Raw genomic sequence first — 15,042 nt, forward strand, 5'->3', positions numbered from 1 at the left:
GGCTGTTTGTTGACTTGGCAGTGCTTCAATAATGCTTGGTGGTTGGAGAGTAACACAAAGATTAAAGCTTAAATAACCAAACCACAATAGCTACTAATTGGAAGCAAACTTTTTTAAGCATCACAAAACCACATTTTAAGATGACTTTAATGATTTTGTTAAAAGGTACACTGAAAATCAGCCTTTTGGAATATCACTTTGATCTAATTTTGAATAAAAGTTATAAAATGAAAGTTTTAATTGTTTGTGGGTATTTTATGACCAATGCCAACTAATAAGTAAGTAAGGGTGAGAACTGGGACCACCCTCATCGCATCTTTTTTTATTTTGAAGATTCTAAACTTATAAAAAAGCCACAAAAAAAGATCCAAACATAATTTAAAAAAAGTATTTCACAAAAATGAAGTAAACCAGCTTTTAATTTACCCGTCTCATGTACAGCTGTATCTACACTGCATGAGCACAACAAGCAAATAGTTGCTGAAACCAGACTTGGATGAGGATTTCATATTGGCTCTGATTTTCTGGATGAATTATACTGCTGACAGAAGTTAAATTTATTGCTTCGTTTGAGTCTTTAGATTCTTATTTTTCTTTTAATAAAGACCAACACAAAGTAAGCCAATAAAATAAAGTTATTTTACTCATGAGCTAAAACTGTATAAAACAGAAAGTCCTGAAAAGGTGAAGATCAGACATAAAAACTGTATAAAGAGTTACTCAATATTTTTAATCTTTGTGGAAATAACCCTGCAAAAATGTTGCTGCATATTTGAGTTTGCAGTATTTTTTCTAGGTACAATGTATTTAATTTAAACTACATTTAATACCACTTTACAACTGTTGAACAATTTGTGTTACACATTTACATGCAAGTTAAATATCAGGTGAAATATTGTGACTGTAAAATAATACAATGTAAAAAACGAAGGGGTTAACAATTTGCAGAAAGCACTGCTACCTAATTCATTTACTTTAAATGTTAAATCTTATAATTCTATTTATTGCAGAAGATATTGATTAGTTATCAGTAGGATCTTTGTTTTTTCTATTATCTTTGTCTTTGAAGTTATAAGAAGTAGAATGTCAGTTTCAAAAGGGCATCAAAAATTACACCCAAAACAGGAGTGGCTTTACTCATATGTTTTCCACATAGATATTTATATCTAGATTATAAAATTTTACATTTAGTAAAATAGCTGCACTACATTACAATAAACAATCAAATAGAGGAATTTAAGTCCCAAAAAATAGAATTAAAAATAATATTAGCTCATCCATTACAGCTAATATGATAAATTCATCTGCTGAAGCCTTTCAGGAAGTTAAATAGTGTGTGTATGAGAAAACTGCTCTGATGTTGGTTGATAAGGCCAGTCTACACAGCCCAGTTTCGTCATGTACAGCAAGATGGCCCTCCCAAACTGCTCCCACAAAGTTGCCTACCCAAACTTTAAGATAACATTACAATTTATGTTAATCTATTAATCTGAGTTTTAGCCCTGCCTCAAAATGACCTAGTAGAATTGTATTGTGAGGTGAAAGTATCACCAAGGAAGAACAGCCACCAGGTTGAGGCCTCCACTGCGCTGCTTCAGGATCAGGCTTTAACATTACTTGCTTCCATTTCATCGTCTTCATGAAGCCCTTTGAAGTGATAGTAGCCTGTCATACAGTAGGAAGCACTACCAGGGCCATTTGAGCACTGACCCAAGGAGTTCTCAACCTGTAAATTGTGACTTGTTCCGTTCCAGGATGCAGGTCAGTATTTCCTCAAGGGGAGTTCAAGTATCTCAGGGTGTTGTTCACAATCAAGGAGGAGAATGGGGAGGTGGTGCAACGGAATAGTTGATCAACCAGTGGCATTTTTGCCACTAGTGAAGAGATAGCAGAGCTAAAAGTTGAAGCTCTGGATTTACCAGTGAGTCTGCATTCTTATGGTCATGAAATCTGGGTGAACCAAATCAAAACTTAAGACCTTCATTCATTAAGACCTACAATCAGAGAAGTTAAACTGCTCAGGGAAATGTACAAGGTTCCTGAGTATCCTGAGCAAGGGTAAGAATTGTTTTCCAAGGAGGCTCAGTACCATATAATCCAATACCTTTAGCTGGAGAATCAGATATACTTTAATAATCCCAGAGGGTGATACTTGTCCATATGTTAGAAACTAAAGCATAAAGTAATTTCTCTCCAAACATAATGCAAATAGTAACATCAAAAACTGCTAGACTGACATTAAAGACTGTCATTCTAACATTCTGCAGGGGATAACAAGATTATGGGTGAGCAAAGGATTGAAGGTAAGACATTTTGGCATTAAATGAACTTAAAAGTATGAATAGAAAACAATGCAATGAATAAGGAATGGAATACAAATGTATTATTAGATTTCAAATTGCTATAGAAACATCTAAGAAAAAAAACTTTTTTGACACCAAATATTTTGACACCAAACACTTGGACACAGCTGTAGTAGTCAATAGTAGTAAATATAGTTTAATATGTGTTAACCCCTAAAACCCTTATGTGTACATTTCTTTTCTTAACTTAGAAAAAAACATTTATTTTTACCATGATTTCAACAAACCCTCTGCCTTACAGGACTCTAGTTGCTTTCTTTTTCTTTTTTTTTTTACCTCGAAACCATAAGTAGCAAACCCTGCCAGGTGAAGACTTAATTTTTTTCTGGACCAACTTTAGCGTCTGTATAAACCTCCTTCCAAAGTTTAGATGGATAGACCTCACAGGGAATCACAGACTCGAAAGAGTTCAAACCCCCAGTAAAAGTAAAAAAAAAGCTGTGATTTAAAGGCCATTGTTTAAGAATGTACTTTGCTCACTGTTTTTACCACACAGGCTTTGTGAAGGACATCTGTCCTCTGTAAACTCAGCAGGACATCGCTGTCTTTAGGCGGAATCCTTGGAATGTGCCCTTGTGGTCAGCAGGTCCATAAACTAGTTATTTTGGCTAGTTTGCCCTCAGAGTTGGTGATAAGGCATCCTGGTCCATCTCTCACCTCTGCAAGGTCTCGCTTGAACGAGTCCTGAGAATTTCTACCTCAGGAGTTATGATTCTGACCTCTGGGTCAGTCAGTTGGGACCACCCTTGTCCAAACATATCAGCTCTCACGTTGTCCAAGGAGTCCTTATTTTGGTTTTTAACATCCCATTGAGAATGTTTTGTCATAGTGAGATGACATAAGCTGCAAGGAATGTCTATCAGTTCCCTGATCTTTCCCACCCTGCTCAGTGGAAAGCTCACTATTAGAGTGTGTCATTTAAGTGTGAAAGATTTGTGTTGTTAGAAGGGGCTCTTGGGAGAGTGAATGCCTTTATACCGTCTTTGATGTTTTTCGGTGCTGAGTTTTCAGGGTAGAATAGTTTCAGTGATCAGAGGAACAATTGTTGACAGCTCCCTGATAAACACAGACATATTTACTTTAAATCTCTTTTGTCATTAAAGACAAAGTGACATTAAAAGGCTGACTTCTGGAAAATGTCTGGTTTGTCTTTGTTGGATAAATTGTCAGGGGTTTTTGTGCAAAAAATACATTCTAGTCCTTTGGAAAAAAATATTAAAAGGATGTGGTCTACAGTAAGAGTGTTTTTCTGTCTGTGCACCAAGTGTTTAATCCATATTCCTTTCCAAGGGTCAGAACCTTTTTGTGGAAGACAATGAATTTCCCCATAGCCTTGATCAGCTGATTATTTTAGGATGGGGATTCAAAACAATGAAAGATGAATGAATTATTGAATTTGACAATTTGACAAACAACAATAAACGAATCAACCAAATACATACAAAACAGACTGGTTAACATCAAAGCAAAACCAAATTAACTAAATTCACCTAAACATAAATAGCCAAATTGCCAAAGTTGCCTTGGGACACATTGACAAAACCAAAGCTACCAAATACGGGTCCCACCAGGCCCTCAGACCATCGTCAGAAGGTCCCTCCTTGTTGCAGAATGAACTCCTGTATGCTATACCACTGTGGCTCCATCCTATATCACTTTTGCCCCATCCTAGACCACTATTGCCCCATGTCTGGTTGAATGAGTGTACTGAACTGCTTTATGTGATTAAGTAAGAAGATGTAAAAATGCTCAACATCTTTATCACTCAGGAATATGCCACTTTGCAGACACTTACAGGTACTTCTTGGGATGAGTTACTGGTACCCATGAGGAAAGGTTCTCCTCTTGGGTTGGAGGTTAGGTTTGGGGCTAACATGTGAATTGAGTTCATGTTAAGGTTAGATAGGTTTTAGTGTTAGATATATGTTTCTAACAGTTAGACTTAGGGCAAAGGTGTCAATTACTGTCAATGTTAGGGTGAAGTATGCACTGGTTGTCAGGGTTGGTGAACGTTTTTGAGGACCCAAATGCAGAGATCAGGAGGTGAGCCTTGCAGATGTAATAGGCATCTGAGGCAGAAATCCAAAATACTGAGGACATCGGGGAAAGACTCACGTGGGGAGCCAGAGACGAGGGAACAACAGAAATACAAACCAGCACTGAGTGACTGTAGAGGGGGTGTATATATTGGGACACTGAACCAAGACAGGCTAGTCAGGAGATTGGGATCAGGTGTGGGCAAGACCAACTAGGAAGAAGCCAAGGGGAAAGGAAACAAGCACAAGGGGGCAACAGAGGGTAACTTAAGGACAAAGACATAGAACACAAAGAAACTAAAAATAAACCCCAGCAGAGGGCAGAACCCAGACACTGATAATGGTTAGGTTTAGGTTTATTTTTAAGGTTGGGCCATAGAAAAGGTTGAAAATGAATGAAAAATAATATAAGTCAAACACATGGCCCTCACTCACAAGATAATAGTTGTAATTTGTGTGGGGGAACATGTATTTCTTACAGAGTGGGGACCATTTTCTATAAAAATTAACATGAAGCCCTTTGAAGTGATAGTAGCCTGCCATAGGAAGCACTACCAGGGCCATTTGAGCACTGACCCAAGGAGTTCTCATTGTGGGAACAGAGTGCTCTACTAGGGACCAATATCTGGTCTCCATGGGTACAAATACTTTTTCAGGGTTAGGTGTTGGGCTTACAACTAGGTGGTGAATTGAGTTTAGGTTTGGATTGGGGTTAAGTATGAACCCTTAATGGTTAGGTTTAGGGTAAGGGTTCCTGTTTGGCTGTAGTACTCATCTACCAATGAATCACAGTCAATAGAAAGTCCCCATAGGAATATTGAAACCAGAAAGTATGTGTGAGTAAGTGGGGGGGTGGGGGGGTTTGCTAAAACCTTAAGAGGTTAAAGTACTAATATGTAATATGTGTGAACCAGTCGAAATTAGTCTAGGTTTTTGTTCTCATATTATTTCAAGTGTTTTTGAATATTCATTTGCACTCTAGTTTGTTTTCTTTCAACTTGCTCTTCAGAGAATTTGTCCTTCTTGTTATTTTACCCTTTTTGACTGCTAGTCTTTTTTTACTTTCCATTCAGTGTTGTGGTATACCACTGTTATGCTCTTCAAAGCTCCTCCACCCATTTCCCCTTGCATGAAAGTCCAATCTTTTAAAGCCCCTTTTTAAACCATCTGTCCAAACCAAGAACTCTCACCCTCTCTTCTTGTTCTACTTCACTTCATATAACTTCTGTTTTTTCTCACTCAGTTCAGTCTTCACCCCAGCTGTTCTACATTTTCTATCAGCAGGGTCCACAGATAAACGCTGTTTTAACCGCCACTTTCTTCTCGTGTCTTGTGTTATTATTTATTCATTCTCCCTACATTTTTTTCCCCTTAACATTTTAGCAGCCTCAGTCCAATCCTCTTTGCGTGCGACAAAAAGTGGGATGCTTTCCTTTATGGTCAAGCCTGCACATGTGGATGCAAGAAGAGGGTCAGAAGCAAAGAGGGAGGTGGAAGAAGACTGCTGGGATAGATCAATTTCAAAGCACTATCTTTTCATTTGTTTTTCTTCTTCATTCCATTGCTATTTGGGGTTAAAAGAATGGGAAGAGGGAAAAAAAATGAAAGAAAGGAAAGTATACACATATTTTTAGATAGAAAGGAATGGCCCAGATGGTCACAACTCATAAAAAGAATCTTTGGGGGACAACTCATCTGTCTCACTTTAATGAAAGACACCCTCAGTAAAACCCCCACCCAACTAAACCGCAGCTGCCAAAGGGAGATTAGTATCTTTGCCTGAGAGAAAAAGCACACAGCCATCCAAATGTCATCTTCAGTGAGGATCAAACAGAACTCACCTGTAGCTACAAAACACTCGGTTTTACTTGAAACTCAACTCCTTCCTAAAAGAATTTCCTCACTGACATCTTAGCAGCCAAAATGTCAGCGAGGCGCTAATATCCTCTTAGGATGTTCCCCTTTTCCTAAACCGATCCAATTCATTCATCTGCCTGAGGGAACTTTTAATCCCTTTGAGAAGAAGCACAAGATCAAACCCTGTAGATGCATTTAATCTTGTAAAAACGCTTGGGAAGAAAAGGCATCATCATTTATCAGTTGGAATCTCTTGTCATTCTTGCAAAAGCACACGGGGCAAGCGGAATGAAAAAGAAAGAACCCTGGTGTCAGGATGAGTAGGGAACAGGGAAAGGGTCACTGCTTCAAGAATGATTACCTCAGTGCTTAGCACTTCATTACCTTCTGTCTCTTGTTTTTTTATGCACACTGCCATGTCTTTGGTGGGCTGTAATGGGATAGCAAATGTCAGGCCACACATACTTCTGGAAGGTTTTTTTTCCCTCCTTCTTCCTGTTACCGAAAGACAACGGTAGAAAGACCACCCTGATGGAGTGTTGTAGAACAGTTCTTTGGTTTAATTACCAGTTTTTGTGAGATGTTGTAGAGGTCAGCTAAGAAAAATTTTAGAAATGCTCCAAATTCAAATGTAAATTTATCTTTACAAACATGCAAACGGGTTGAATTACTACTTAAATAAGCATACTTTCAATGACAACCTAAAGCCCACAGGCAGCTTTTAAGAAAACTGTCCTTCCAACAGCATAAACAACTTTGATTAAATGTGTTAAATATATCATGATGACATCTTTGCCTTTTTAATGTCTGCAGTCCTTTTAATGTATCGAAAATCCAAACAAAGCATTTTCGATGATTGGTACCAAATTAACTGACTGCTCACATATTCTAATTAAGATTGCTCTCATTAACAGTACCAAATAATGCTACCTTATTAAAATACTGTTTCCAAACTAGGGTTGCTTACAGATGTATAGCTGTGAATTAGTTTAATATACAAAATGAGAGCAGTTACGCTTCCACTATCATTCTTAGCATTTCAGGTTATTCTTAAGGTGAAAGTTGAAAAACTATATACTATAATTACCTCAGGTAAAGGTGAAAGGAAAAAAGGACAACAAGCTATGACCGGGAGGTCACTAATTCCTGTTTTCTTTTGTTTTTCCTTTAATTGCAGGTCCTCTCAAAACCACTAACAATGGCCTACGTACAAAAAGAAATTACATTTTACAACAAAACTCCTACAGCGTAAGATACAATCAGTTAGCAAGGCGTGTTTTACTGAGGCAGACACTTTCAGTTCTAGGTTTCTAAACAAAAATAGTCATCACGGTTAACAAAAGAAAAAGATTAAAAACATTAGCCTCTGTGAGATGAATCTGTTACAGAAATCAATGATCACTGAAAAAAATTTATCTGTATATATATATATATATATATATGCTTACACAAACATTGTATATATATATATATATATATATATATATATATATATATATATATATATATATATATATATATATATATATATACATACATACATGTATATATATATATATATATACATACATACATACATGTATATATATATATATATATATATATATATATATTTATATTTATATATATATATATATATATATATATATATATATCTGTATGTATATATGTATGTAAATATGTATGTATGTATGTATATATGTATGTATGTATATATATATGTATGTATGTATATATATGTATGTATGTATATATATATATATATATATATATATATATATATATATATATGTGTGTGTGTGTGTGTGTATAAAAAATTATCTACTGTATACTGCGAACAGTAATTGGCTGATCTGAAATATCACAAAGAACTGCATTGCTCGCCTTAATTTCTCAAGATTGTCAATTTTCTAGTTAGATAACAGTAAACAATACTTACAGTAATCAAAGTGTATTTTGCAAAAACTTTCCTAAGAAAGTTTAAGAAACTCTTGATCTCACTGTGGTTGGAATATGTTTTAAACTAGGCTTTTATTGGAGATGTAGAAAACCCTTTAACCCTGTAAATATAATCCCAAGTCTTTGCCAATCTAGTGTGAATGTACTCCTTTTGTAAACTTTTCCAACCAATTACTATTGAGAAATGCCAAAGTAAATGGTTTTTGATGAAAAGATGATAGGATTAGAAGTGGTAGAAGACATCCCAAAGACTGCAAAACCACTTGGCACAATTTAAGATAAATTCTTCTTGAATCCCATGAAGAATCTGTGAAGAGAAACCAAAGAAAAGAAAGAGATGGCAAACAGAATCCTATGGTCTCAAGAAAATTAAGATCAAAGAGAGATTGATATTAAAAAAGAACAACAAAGAGCCTACTTGTACAATTTTATCATAGATTATATTATCTTTGAATAGCTGTGAATAGACGATAGTTTAACATTTCAACAGAGAAAGGTTAGAAGTGTAGATAAAGGGTAAACCATGTTCCCAAACAATGAATTCCAATGCAGGACTTTAACCTGATACAGAAGTCTTCATGTTTTGTAAAAAGCTAAGGAAACATTGTCCGAAGAGGACAGACTTAATATAGTGATTTAACTCTTAAATTAACTATTAACATCTCGCTGTATAAACATAAAAATGTAAAACTATTAATTCTAGATGGTGGCAAAGTGTTACTATTATTTTTTTATATTTTTTTTTATATGCCTAAACAGCTATTTATGGTATACAGTAGATCATCCACATTGACTGTTTCTTTTTTTATGTGAATCTATGACAAACATTTGGAGAAGGATGCTGATCTGACAAGGCTTAACTTTTAAATGTTTTTAAACACTTAAATGAAAGATTTAAGAGACAACCTAATTTGTCTTACTGCATTTAAGGAGTTTATAAACATTTCTAACCAATTTGATGCTATATGTGTGGTCATTATCCATTTGAAAGACTCATTTATTTCCAGATTCCTTGCATTGAGAGGCTTCCTAAAATTGTACATATAGACAATAGGAACAGTTTGATTAAGAACAATTCTGATTTGTTACACTGCAAAAAATTTAATCTTGATAAGTCATTTTTTCTTTAAAAAGGTGCAGTGAGACATTTTGCCAATGGAACAAGACAATTTACATTTAAAATAAGAAAAATCATTTGCATTGTCTTATTCCAAGTGCATATTATCTAATTATCTTAGTTTAAGAGTAAAAACACTCATTCCATTGGTAGATCATCTTGTTTACCTACTGAAATTAAGGGTAAATACACTTAATTTAAGAAAATTGTACTTATTTCTAGATCGTTTTTGCAGTGTAGTTAAACACAACAGCACACGTGAGCCAGATTTTTAAGCTGTTAAAGCCAAGTGTATTATATTTGATCATAGTGAAGAGAAAACATATAAAGTATTATAAAGTACTGCCTAATGTATCAGAATTGATGCAAATAAATGATCTAATCTTACTTATACCAATTTTCTTGTGCAATGACTACTCTAATTTTGAAAAGTTAGAATTTTCTGTCAATTATTTCATAGTCTACGCCTTAAAGGGGTATGAACCACAGATGAAAATGCTGTTGTCATTTTTTATTTGCCACACAAACAAAAGAAATGTCTAGTAGGATTTTCTTTAGATGATTTTTTTAACTTAACAATTACTGCATAACTTTACACTACTGAATTTTTTATAATCTCAAGCATAGCTTATAATGTAAGGTCCTGATGCATAGCTCTGAGAAGGAGCAAAAATGAGATAAATATCATAAAAAAACATGATTTAGAAGGAAAATATCTGCTTTCTTTTTTTAAACACAGCTTTGAACAGTCAATTTCACATGGGAATCTTATAAAGCTCTGGCTTCGTGTGAAACCATCTCTTCCAGGGTGCTTCAAAGCAGGAGGAAACAGGATAAGGACTCACCAACTGTGCTCATATCAATCACTGGTAAGCCACTTTGAAGATGGCCAGTCAGCTGGTAGGATGATAAAGCCATGGGAAGAGTTAAAAGGTAGCAGACTGTGAGAAAGTTTAATGTCACAACACTGGTGCAAGATCACCACACCCCATACCACAGTACTGTTAAAGACTTGTTGAAGAAGAATTGCAAGACAACGCAGCACACTCACACACTTGACAGTAGGCCAAAAAAGGATGGGAGTTTCCCTGGTAAAGTTATTGGGCAATTTAAATTTACACAAAATCATATAGGCAAAAACGTTTAATAGGAAACACCTATGAATGGAAAGACAGCTTAAAGAAAAAAAGAGTGAAGAGAGAACTTTTAATCACAGAAACACTGACCCCATAAAGTAAAAGAAGCAGACACAAGTGGAAACCAGAGGAATGTAGGCCAGCTGGAGGATACATCCATCCCTCCAGGTCTTTCTGCTGGGTTTCCACTTAAAGTTTTGGGTGAATTAAATTTGAGTGGGGGATGGTCAACTAAAAAAACTCTCAGACAAAGGCCAAATTGAAGGATGCTTTAAAACCAGCAGCGCTAAAACCATGGAATTGGGTCCTGAAGCAGCCAGGCCGCACATCTCTGAACTTCCGCCAGGAATGATTCTGCTCTCCAGCTTTTGCCTCAGCCTTTTGCAAAGACAGAGTTCTCATGGAGTCTTTTAATTATTTGAATGGCCGGTGAGCAGGACAACTCGGCTATAGTTTCTCATGGCTTTCCTGTGGTTACAGTTTTCTACCTCTGCACAGCCTTGACTCGTCCCCACTGAACTCAAGCTAAACCCACAACCCATCATTTAGAGCACAGAGCAGTTATATGTCTGGGATTATGCAGATAATACCTCGGTTTTATATGAATGAGTACAAACTGAAGCTAAAAGTAATTTTTTTTATTACAGACAGTGCAAAATATAAAGCTATGTCACTGTTTTTTCTTTTTTCTTTTGCTATTGGGCTTTCATTTGAAAAATATGCTTTACACCTCTGCTCTTACCAAGTCATGACCTTTCATCTCGAAAAGTGTTTACCCAGGGTTGTGAAATTACTCAAGGAAAATGCATTTTAAGTGAGTGGACAACTTTCAAAGTCCTTGTAGTGACTTCTAGGACAGCCAATATCTACTTTCCTCACTAAGGAGCACGTCTGTTGATCATTCAGGCGGCCAGAGAGAGACAGCAAGACTTTTAATGGATTAGCAGTGAAATTATTGTCAACTTTGAAATCTCTATCATGGATCGTTTTAAAAACAGTGAGAACAGCTTTAGAGTTTTTAGTAAAAGTAAAGCACAATCTGCATTTACTACAGATTGATATGGTAAAAGATTTTTCACATTGCTAAACACAGTTTAAACTCTGAAGGGATTGCCTTTGAGTCAATGAGTCGATGCAATCTGGAGGTTTTCCTTAGATAGAAAACCGAATCAGTTTGACTGTATGATCTGGTTGAGTTGTCTCTGTAAAGGGCTTTGAGATGATATTTGTTGTGAATTGGCACTATATAAATAAGCTGAATTCAAGTAATGTGTCCTTTAGTTTACTCTACACTGCCAGGAAAAAGGGTTAAGAGAGAGGCTAGGAGCAAAACATGCTGCAAAGGTCCATGTGCTGCAATGAGGATTGTTCTATAACCTTTCATTAATGCTGACTCCGTAATAAAGATATATTTTTTAGTATTTGCTCTTACTTACTCATAAAATTAAAAAAATATATATATATTTGGAATTCTCTTAAAGAATTAGTATCAGTGGGTCAAAGTAAAAAAAAAATCATAAATTAGAATATGGTTACAAATCTCTGAATAGTGCATCACTTATTTTGAATGGCATGGAAATAAAACAATGTCTTCTCCTGTGTCAGATTTGTGAGTTTTTTGCTGAAGGAAGAATGAGTTCCAGCTACAGTGGACTTAAAGCTGTAATCAGAGCCTTGAGCCATCCTCCCTGCTCTGGGACTCTGGAGTGGTTTTGAGAGTGGGCCAGACATTCCTGAAGAGATCGCCGCCCAGACACCCAGCAGAAGCCAGTCAGCAACAAATTCCAGAATAGCAGTGCCGCCGCTAAAAATAGTCACCGGACAGGGAGAGGGCTGGAGAGCGGGGCGAGTGGAGGGGTCCGCTAGATGGAGGATGAATGATAGAGGGAGTGGGAAGCGGCACAGGAAAGGAGGGAAGCTTATTCCATTCCACATCCAGTCACAATGTTATCACAGCAGTGCAGAGGAGAAGGAGTCCTGCAGGCACGGCAGTTAAAAAAATCTGTCCAACAAAAGAATGAAAGGAAATAAAACTAAAATAAAATAGGTGCACATGTAAGTATGTGTATGCAAAATCTGTAACGCATGGAAGGCAGCTTCTCGGACTGTTTTCCTGAAGCCGTTTGTCAGCTTTAACAGACTGAACACGTGCTTCACTGTACTCAAGGCTTTTTTCATACCCCGGCTCCTGTTTATTTTCTCTGTAATGAAAATGTAGCTCAGTTTGCAGCAGCCACCCTAAACTTTCACTGTGAAACATCCTGCCTGCAGCAGCGCTGAGACATGCCAAAATAGCATAGGCCTTGCCAAATCCTTTACAGCTTTCTGCTCAATTTGAAGAATATCCCTCCCTTTTTCTTCTTATGAACCCATGAAAACAAAAGGACTTGTAAACTCATTTGAAGTGCATATGAATTCTTGAACTTTCATGTCCCAAAGCCCTCTCCGCATGCAATGACTTTTTTATTTTTTTCATGGCTCGAGGGAAGCTGCAGAAAGAGGGAGAGAAGAACTCTTAAAGTCATTCCTTCAAGTTAAAACCAAAGAACAGGTTATATCCTTCAGGATTATGCAAACTTCCATATCTGCAGGGTATGGTGAAAGGGTCATGCCAAAAGAGGGGACACAATCTTGGGCGGTTTGAGGTGTGTAACTGAGCATACTCTGCCCCCACCTACAGGGGCAAATGTGCTCACCTTCTCGAGACTTCTGGGTGGAGGGAAATAGTTCAGAGGGTCTAGCAGCTGGGCTTTATTTAAGGGTCAAAAAGTGTAGCAGAAATTGTTCTGAAGGCATAAAAAATCCCTTTGAAACCAAGATCAGATGAGTATCAAGGGTGCAGCATCTGACATTTTAAAAGAGGCTTTTTTTGTTATTCCTTTTTGTGGCGCACTCATGCACAGCTTTTGCAATGAAAGCTTATTACTGTATGCATCAAAATGGTTGCTACCACTAAATGCATTAAATAAACTTATCACGGGAAAAAATGTTCTATTCACATAAAGACATTTGTGAAAGATGCATGGAAAATATTATGAACCTGATACTAAAACTGCCAACTTATTCAAGTAGCAAAACTAAAAATGGTCTCTCTCTGTTTTTGAAGGTCCCTTGATTTATCATTTCAGTGGGGAGCAGATACTTTTGCAGCCCCTGCTTATGTCTGGCCTGTTCAGACTGGAGATGCTTTTCCAACTCATCAGAACCAAAGCATTGAAAAACTTACAGACCTTCCAGCCATCCAACCACACACACTATCCCCCTCCTCCTTGCAAAATGTGGATCAAATTAACTCGCAGCGGCAATGTTCTCCCTCGACAATCAGTTGACTCTCTAACTCCTAAAAAACAGACACTCTTGTTCCTTCCCGCAGCCAGGCATCCATAGTGTCTGCTGCTGTTTGTTTTCAGTTTGTCTATTTTCTAATTACAACTAAATTGCATTTCTCCGCAGAGCAGAAAATACTCGTACAGTCAGTTTGTTTGGTTTTCAGGTAATTACCAGCAGGTGGGCTAAATGCAATAACAAAAGTTACTTGCTTTAGTGTAACTTGGTCAAGATTTCTTTTACATTTCTCGTCCACAGAATTGGACATGTGGGTGACAAAATGTTTGGAAGAGAGTGTAACTCCTACCTCCTACCTGGTAGGTGGCACATCTGAGCTCACCTGCTCTCTTTCTAACCCAAAATTCTACTGTTTGCCAGATGTTTGCCAGCTCTGTCAAATGCTGGAGCTACAGTTCACTACTTACATTTAATGCAAAAAAGCCATTGCTAACGCTAACTGTAATCAACAAAAGAATGCTCAGGTGTTGATACCAAACTTAAAGGGGTAAAAGAATGATTATATAGGGTATTTGGTGCTGGTCCTTAAAGGAATAGTACACCCAAAACATGATTAGCCTTCATTTTCTACTCACCCCCATGCTGAACAACACTCTGGAGTACTTTTTTGATATCTCAAATGCATCTGGAGATCTGGGAGGCTTCTTGCTGTCTGCTGACATTCAAATAATGGAGGTCTATGGTGCCCAAGGCAGAAAGGTCCATAAAAGTCCTCAAAAAACGTGTCAATATTCCTCCATACTGCTCGTCCAATGTATTCCTAGTGTCCTGAGTGGGTAGCGTCCATAATTTACTCAAAACGAAGTCATTTAGAATGTTTTTAGAGCATAAACAGTAGTGTATAGGATTTCCTAAAAGCGCGTTCACGACGCTACGGAAACCGCAGGAGACCAAACCAGATGAAAGTGCGCATTCAGCTCGGCAAAGAACTCATGCTCTTCCTCAACACTGAAGTCCTCAGACATTTTTCTTTCGTTGTTTCTTTCTTTGCACAGGTAATCAGCACATTTCTTCTTCTACGCTTGCATTATCGGCAGAGCAGACGCTGAATGCGCACTTTCATCTGGTTTGGTCTGCCGCAGTTTCCGTAGACTCGTGAATACATTGGACGAGCAGTATGGAGGAATATTGACACGTTTTTTGTGGACTTTTATGGACCTTTCTGCATCGGGCGCCATGGACCTCCATTATTTGAATGTGAGGAGACAGCAAGAAGCCTCCCAGATCTC

Source organism: Cyprinodon tularosa, unplaced genomic scaffold (assembly GCF_016077235.1).
Source record: "Cyprinodon tularosa strain WSP-4 unplaced genomic scaffold, ASM1607723v1 ctg16, whole genome shotgun sequence".
Classification (NCBI taxonomy): domain Eukaryota; kingdom Metazoa; phylum Chordata; class Actinopteri; order Cyprinodontiformes; family Cyprinodontidae; genus Cyprinodon; species Cyprinodon tularosa.